The sequence below is a fragment of the Poecilia reticulata genome, linkage group LG4 (genome assembly GCF_000633615.1).
Source record: "Poecilia reticulata strain Guanapo linkage group LG4, Guppy_female_1.0+MT, whole genome shotgun sequence".
NCBI classification, from domain to species: Eukaryota; Metazoa; Chordata; class Actinopteri; order Cyprinodontiformes; family Poeciliidae; genus Poecilia; species Poecilia reticulata.
Window position 1 is genome coordinate 22,883,483 of NC_024334.1, and position 7,879 is coordinate 22,891,361.

A 7,879-nucleotide genomic window follows, 5' to 3' on the forward strand; every position below is an offset into this window, starting at 1 on the left:
GCTGGGCCAAAAAAGGTTGAGAAACACTGTTCCACATAGTCAATGTCCATAGTAAAAAAAAAACACAAACAAAGACATGCTATTTGTTCATCTTTGGGAACAAATTTCTGTCTAACTTCATCCATCACATATTTTGGTCTATAGACAGAAGAGCCCTGATGTTCACACTCTATTTACTGGCTAGAATCTATGCTGTGTGGATGCTAATCACAACCTGCCACTGGGTTGGAAAAGAGTGAAAGATTTTTTTAGAAAAGGGAATCAAAAAAAGAATGTTTGTTCTTCTCACTGAGTACACCTTTAAATTTGATCTGTTTTGATTTTGGGCCAATCTTTTCTGCCGCCTTATAAATTCGATCATTTACTCACCAGAAAACATATGCAAGCAATCCAGAGTATCATGGATGACCGTTGTAAAGTTTATGCATTTGATTCATTGATGGTGTTTTGGCCGAGATAATTTGCAAGGTTATTTCTGACTGAAGGAACACATCTTTTCTGTCTTAATTCTTGTGAAAAGGCTGAGATTTTATACTTTTCAACTAAACTTTTAAAATGTATTTTGAGTGAGCATTAAATAAACTTTATGTACAGTGCATCTTTCACCGACGGTAATCAAAGTAGAACCTAACATTACAATAAGAGATTGATTTGCTGAGTGCTGTTAGAATGTGTTGAATCCTTCCAGCTTCACTGTTATTAATTGTCTCCAGCTCCGAACAAAGCCCTGGAGAATGCTTAAGACTCAAGAGTGGGCACATTTTACTCTCTTTAGAGAAGCGTGTGTTTTGTGAGTGTTTAGTTTCCCTCAGAAGCGCTGTATTGACAGCAACAAATAGCAGACTGAAAGAGAAAATTGGTGAATTTTACCATCTGTAAGACAGCTGGTCACTTCATCTTGAGTTTGGATAAGATTTTGGATGTTATTGTTCTCTCAAAAGTATTCACACCCCTTAAATGTTTTACTTTTTCTTTTTTTTTTTATTTAATTGCAACCACAGATGAAGATCATTATCACCAAACATCTCTTGTAACCAGACCCCATGACATATCTCCAAAAATTTTTTTTTTTATTTATTTTTTTTTCCTGTGTGCATTTGCAAAGAGCAGTCCGGTGTCTTTGGAGTAATGGTCCCTGTTGGTACCTGGCATATTTCACTGTTGATATTGACAGAATCTTACCAGCTTCAGTCAGCATCTTTACACGATCTTTGGCTTTTGTTCCCACCATACATCATTTTATCAGCAGCATCCCTCTTAAGAGTGATTGCTGGCCACCTTGCCTTGGAGTGACTGCCACTGCTCAGGTTCAGCCAGTGTGGGTTGTTGGATAGAAAATAATCGGAGCACTTTTTCGATGCAAATCTGACACTGTTAATGCAGTTCCATCATCCCTTCAGACTGATATTTCTCTGGGACTTTGCTCTTCATCTGTTCTTGAATTTCTCTAGATGATGTGTGGCTACTTTGTGTTGTTAGAGGTAGATTATAAGTTATTCTGATTGTAGAAATTGGTCAGTAATCAGGCTTGGGTATGAATAGTTACAAGTTTTTAAATAGTATGACAAATGACACAAACCTTGACAAAAACCAGAACCAGCAAACCAAGAGTGACCCACACTGTGTTTTTCCACCAACACTCTCCAATACTGCCCCCAACTGGTTAGAACGTGATTTACCACTGAGAAATTTGTGCAACAACAACTGATCGAGAAGTCCGTTTAAAATTATTTAACTTAAAATCAAAGAAAGTCTTATTAGTCAGATATTAGGATATGTGGAGCTTGCAGAACACCCTATAGTGCTTTCATTATTTTTTTGAATATCAAAAATCAAACATTTTGAAATTTCTTTAAACAACATAATGCAGGGACAGTTATTACTGACTGAGTGGACTCTTATTTTAATGTTCAAGCATTCTGACTGAGTGATGCAGAGGCAGCCAAGAGTTCAGTCTGCGCCCACAATGTATGGAACCTGCTAGTCTGAAATCGCACTGATCACTCCGGCGGCCTTACAAGAGGGACAAAACGCAACGCTCTAATTACTGTCCTCCGCAGTGATGATGTAGGTCTGATGGTTTTTTTTGTTTGTCAGGCTTGCTTTTTTCTGGAACTGGATTCAAAGTGCCAATGTTAATTGACCCACATGGTGACATAAAGTCATTAAAGTAGTGACGTCCGAATGAACCATGGGAAATAACATTTGGAGAAATGTCCTCTTATGCAGGCATCCTATTCAATGCCTGGGCAGCTGCCAATGGGACCAATCTCCAAGTCTGAAAATGCACAATGCCAAGCCAATCCAGAAGCTCAAGCTTTATTCTGAGATTAAATAATTAGTGAGTGAAGGCCAACTGTTCTTCTTATTTCTCTGTTTACGTCCTTTCGAGGTTTCTTTTGAAGCATTAACATACATGTGTTTTTTTTTTTTTTTTTACTGTTATGACCTGAAATACAATACAAAAAAACACAAATGCATGAACTCATCAAATGAAGTAAAGACCATCATATATTTCTTTAAATCTCCTTTGATGCAGGGGCATGTTTTCATCCATTTATTAGCCCTTTAAGTAAACACCTATTGATCTGTGCAGTTGTGTGGGCTGATTAATTTAGAAAAGAATGTTAATCTTCCTGAATAGCAAGCCTGTGCATGACCTCTGAAAAGTTTTCACAAAACATGCTGCTATAATAACAAAAGGAGAGAGTGAGCGAGACAGGCGGAGGAGGAGGACAGGGGGCAGYGGGAGGGGGAGCTCGCTAGATGAAAACCTATGAAAGGGAGCGTCAGGGTGAATAAAAAGTGTGGGTGGTGTGAAAGGTGGCAGAGATGGCCCTGTGACCTCTGACCTCCTTCCCCCAGGTCCATTCAAAGCGGCACAATGGTTGACACCTGTGTCCTTTCATGGCTGCTGCTTCTATTATTATTTACATCAGGAGAGGGGGAGACAAAACGAGGCCAGAGGTGCTGTGAAGCAGGCAGCACCAGCCTGATGCCAACAGCACCTCCCCCACTTCCCCCACCCACTTCTGCCCCTCGCTGTTTGAAAGACAGGTGCCCACATATCTCTGTGTTTGCATGCGCCTGGCAACCTCTTCCTCGCTAATTATTTCACATAACTCCAAACACATCTGCGGGAGAAGAGGATCCACAGAGACAACAGACTGGGTGTTTTCACATCCCGTGCCTAATGGTCTGACATTGTTTGTTTTCTGTGTTGCTGTGTCAGCATCTACACAGAAGACAACAGATTTGGGGCCAAGAAAACTAAACACCTTCCTTCACACATGAACAGTGGTATGAAAAAGTATTCGCCTCCCTTCAAATTTTTCTTTGCATTTGACCTCCTGGAGAGTCATTGCACTCTTGGAAGTGACTTTAGTTTGCTGGTTTGTCACTTTTCCAGGTGGATAATAACTCTCCTCGTCGTTCACACGAATCCCAAATTGTGGGATGTGGCTGTGAGACACTTTCTATACTAATAGATGTAAGTGACCGCAAGTTGTGTGTACATTTCATCTTTCTAAGATCGCATACTTAAAGTAAAGGTCAGGTTCACGTTGCATTTTTCACTGTCGCACGTTTGATTGCACAAAACTTAACTTGTGACTTTGATTGAACATGCAACCAGGGTGAAACAGGGTTATTTCCATTATTGGTCACAGACTTATGAGGAACCAATATGATTGGGGGTGAATAATATAAATTTGAAGTGACCACTGAAAACTCTGCATATGTGCTCCTTTCACCTATGTAGAAGAACCCTTATCCATTCTGGTTCAGAAATGAGAAGACATCAGTTTCTACAATTTTTATCAACCCTGCTAGCAGCAGATGTAATATAAATTTAAGTTTAAGACCTATCATTATAACTCATCAGTGTTTGACATCCTGATTCATTTACAGGAAATGTGTTCTTGAAAGCAGTCAAATACACAATTAATGTTATGTTGTCTCCGTAAGCCTTTCTACATTTTTCATTCGTCACATCAGTTGCCACAAACCGACAATTTCAGTCGAATCCCAGTAAAACAAAGAGCATGTAAAACTAAAGACACTCACAGGACAAGCCTTTCGTTATGAGCTTGTCATTTATCGGCCTCTCACTGAACAGGCTGGTGAGGAGAGTCACGGGGAACATGGGCGGTGGGCCGGGGGGATCCATGAATTCCTCCTTTTTCATTGGGGGAGAGAATGCCCAATTAACAAAGGATAAGAAGTGAACCGTAAACACCCTCAACAAGGCCCAACAAACCTACAAGAATAAGGTCTCTCTCTCTTTTCTCTCTCTTTCTCTCTTCCTCTATGCCCCTCTGTCTTCCTCCCTCACCTCCTCCCAAAGCCCTGCTCCCTCCCTCTTGCACTCTCTCTTCCACTTCCCTTTACAAAAGGAAGGCTCAGAGCTTACAAAGTGCCAATTAACACTGAATGTTTGCCCCTCGCACCTCCCTCTCTGAACTGCTGACAGCTCTGGTGTTTGGGTTAATACCAAAGGCCTGCAAAGAATTATAATTCTCTTTCTTGCCCCATCCCCCGTTCTCTCCCTATCCTATCCTTTTATTTTGTTTTCAATGGGGTGGTTTTACAGTTCAATGCACAGTCAAAGGGTGATATAAAATGACTTTCCAAAGAATTTCGTTTGGGGAGAAGAGGGGGACAACATGGGTGAGAGGGGAGGGACAGTGGTGGGACAGCCAAGAACAAGGGAGAAAAACTACAAATTAATATCTAAAGGACAGTGAAAACAATTGTCTGGATACGGTTTTCATTCCCTATAAAATTCAGATTTTAACACTAAAGGTGGATTTTTTATTTTTTTTTTTATTTTTTTTATTTTACAATTACAGATTTCCTTGACAGGTCTGGTTTGTTATGTCTTTCTTCATCTTATTGTAAAGAAAAAAATATAAACCTAAACCACTTGTATTTATGTTTTCTCTTTTTCCTCATCCAGAGGAACTTTAGGACGATGAAGATAGCGCTGCGGGTCATTTATCAAAAGCAGGGCTGATAGCCATAGTATGCTTGTTTTCTCCCTGGTAAACCCCAATAAATCAGCCTACTGAATTAAAGGAGCAGGCTAACAGAAGAGGCAGTGGGGTTAAACTCCAGGAGCAACAGCAGCCACCAGGCTTTTGAAGGGAGCTTCTGCTTGTGTTCAGTTCTCTGCCTAAACTCGATCTTTCTCCACTATTTATGACCTCTTGGGACTGGGTCTTCTCTCCTGTTTCTTTACTTTAAATCTCCTGGCCAAAAATGGGATTCTGGGGGTAATTAAACAAGAAGTAGGAATGTTTTGTTCTTGTTTTTTTCCTGCAGAAAAGGGCTTTTGCAACAACACAACAGAATTTGTAACTAAAGAGAGTTTTCAAAAGGAGTTTGGAGTTTTTTGGTAGATAATTTTGGGGAGTTTTGACGCTGGTTTTTTATGCGTCTCAAGTCTGAAACTGCAGTCACTTCTTGCTCCACAAAAGTAAACATGTGCTCCATGTCTGATGCAGTCAGGTCGGGTAGCAACAGAATCCTAAATTACTGCATATGTGATTTACAAATATCTAAATCTAGAAAGTCAAAATCTATAGCAGAGTTGGAGAAGACACTTTAGTTGCTGTATTCTGTATTTGCTATGCTGTATACTTTAGGATACGGTGTAATTTTTTTTATTTTTCGTGGTATCTGTTACACTACACAGTATCCTAAACTCGATGTATTTATGCAATCAATTTAGTGAAAAAAAATTATTAAAGATCCTATGCTCTCATGGATTAGGGTCTGATCTACGAGAAAAACTTAAAGGAATTACTTTGCAGTTAGAGAGGGTTATATTTAAGGGCAAAATCTTATTTTTGCAATGGTTTTATGACTCAGGCAAATAAAAAACAAAACAAAAAAAAACATCCATCTTCAAAAAGGTTGATAATGAAAGTCCAAATAAAAATTATTTAATGACAGTTATTGCTAGTTAGAGAAAGAAAGCTTTAATGAATAACCCATGACATATTGTATTTTCTTTAGTTAGTAAAAAAAATGCAAGGTAAGTTCAGCTGACATTATTGAAGAACCACTGTCTTGTGTATGACTTTCTCAGTGTGTCATTACTGAGGAACTTTAGTCCACTTTAGTCCACTTTAGTCCGCTTATCACCTTGGGTATTTGTCATTGCACAGGTCAGCCTAAATGTGTATTTGAAAATGCTTTTACTGGACTACTGCAACACTTTGAATCTTTTCTTTGCCAGACCTTCTATTTTAGGTTTGTTATTCTGCTTGGGATCATTGTCTTTTTGCATGACTCAATTTGGAACAAGCTTCAACTCCTGGACAAGGTGTCTGAAGTTTCACTCCTTGTAATTTATTGCCTACAGTTAAAGCAGAAAAAAAAAACCCATCTGGAATTAGATGTAAAACTTCCATCATTTTACTCCGAGTCAGAGTGAGATAGATGGTGTGCATTTGATAAAAGAAAGTTTATTTCAGTCAGACCTTAAGATTTGGCTTCGACCTGGAGCGAAACACCTGAGCTTTGACTCGGACTTGAGAAAATAACCTTTGAACTTCTCTGCCAATACAAGTTTAAGGCTGACAAAGTGAGTGCAATAATAATCCAGGTCCCATTGCTGAAATATCCAAACCAGATTTTTACAATTAAGCTAAAATGGTATTTACACAAATTGTTCTATCGACCAAGCAACATGTGGTGCATCTTAGTTAACCGTCCTCACTTTGGTTTCTTCTGTCCACAGGACATTGTTCCAGAGGTCTTGTGGTTCTTTTCATTTACAACTCTGTTAACCTAAGCCATGTTGCCATGTTATTTTAAGTGGTTTTGTCCTGCCTGCTCTTTTAAACGACGGATGCAAATACTGACATGCAGCTGAAGTGTTTTTCGCAGTGTACCACAATAGCCTGACCGACTGCACATTGTGCTCTCACTGTGGGATAATGGACTCCAGGTTGTACATGGATGGACTTTGAACCTTTCGCAGATAAATGGACAGCAACATTTTGTATCTGTAGGATAACAGCTGATGACTTTGACAACACACACCTGAAAGGTTTAGAACAGCCAAGTGCTGTATTTGTACTTATTTGCTCACTCTCTGCTGATCAGGCATGCAAGCCCATTTAATTAGTCATATTTAGCCACTTAGACTTTAACCATTGACTCATATTAATAGAGAGTCGTGTAATTTCTAGTTTATTAAACACATTTTTAAAGATATGCTATTTGAATAACACTGCTAGTTGTTCATTTGATATTTTTGTAAAAGATTAGAAATGAAAGCAGATATATCTCTATTTTTTTACAGTTATTGTACATCCGTGTGTTTTATGTATGTGCAGTATATGCATATTTCCTGCTGCTCTAAGATAATAAGTTTCCATAAAGTATTGTAAGAATATCAGTGAATCATGTCCAGTCCTCACAGGAATGGAATAACTTACACAGTATGTCTTCTTCGTTCAATGCAGCAGAAACCCAACCTTTTAAACAGTTTTTTATGCTGACTCATATTTGTGTCTACTGTTGTTTTCCACTCTCCATCCAATCAAATTGTGAGTCTTGAGTTATTTCCTCATGGAAAAAAAGACTCTGTGTGATGCGTCTTATGTGTTTTTGCCTGAACCATATGTTAAATGTCTGGTAAAATATGGTTTCTATTGTCTTAAAGTTTTTATTTTGTTAGTTCTTCTAAGTTTTACTAAACTTCTCATTAATGCTAAGAAAATGTCCTTGTTTGATTTTGATTCTTTTGCGATGTTTGTCAACCTGAGCTTAGTCTCCATAGTAACCAACTCCTGCACAGACTATGGGTGATTGTAGCTCCAACACTTTCATTTTTAGATTTTAATACAGATGTTTTCCACAGCATCAG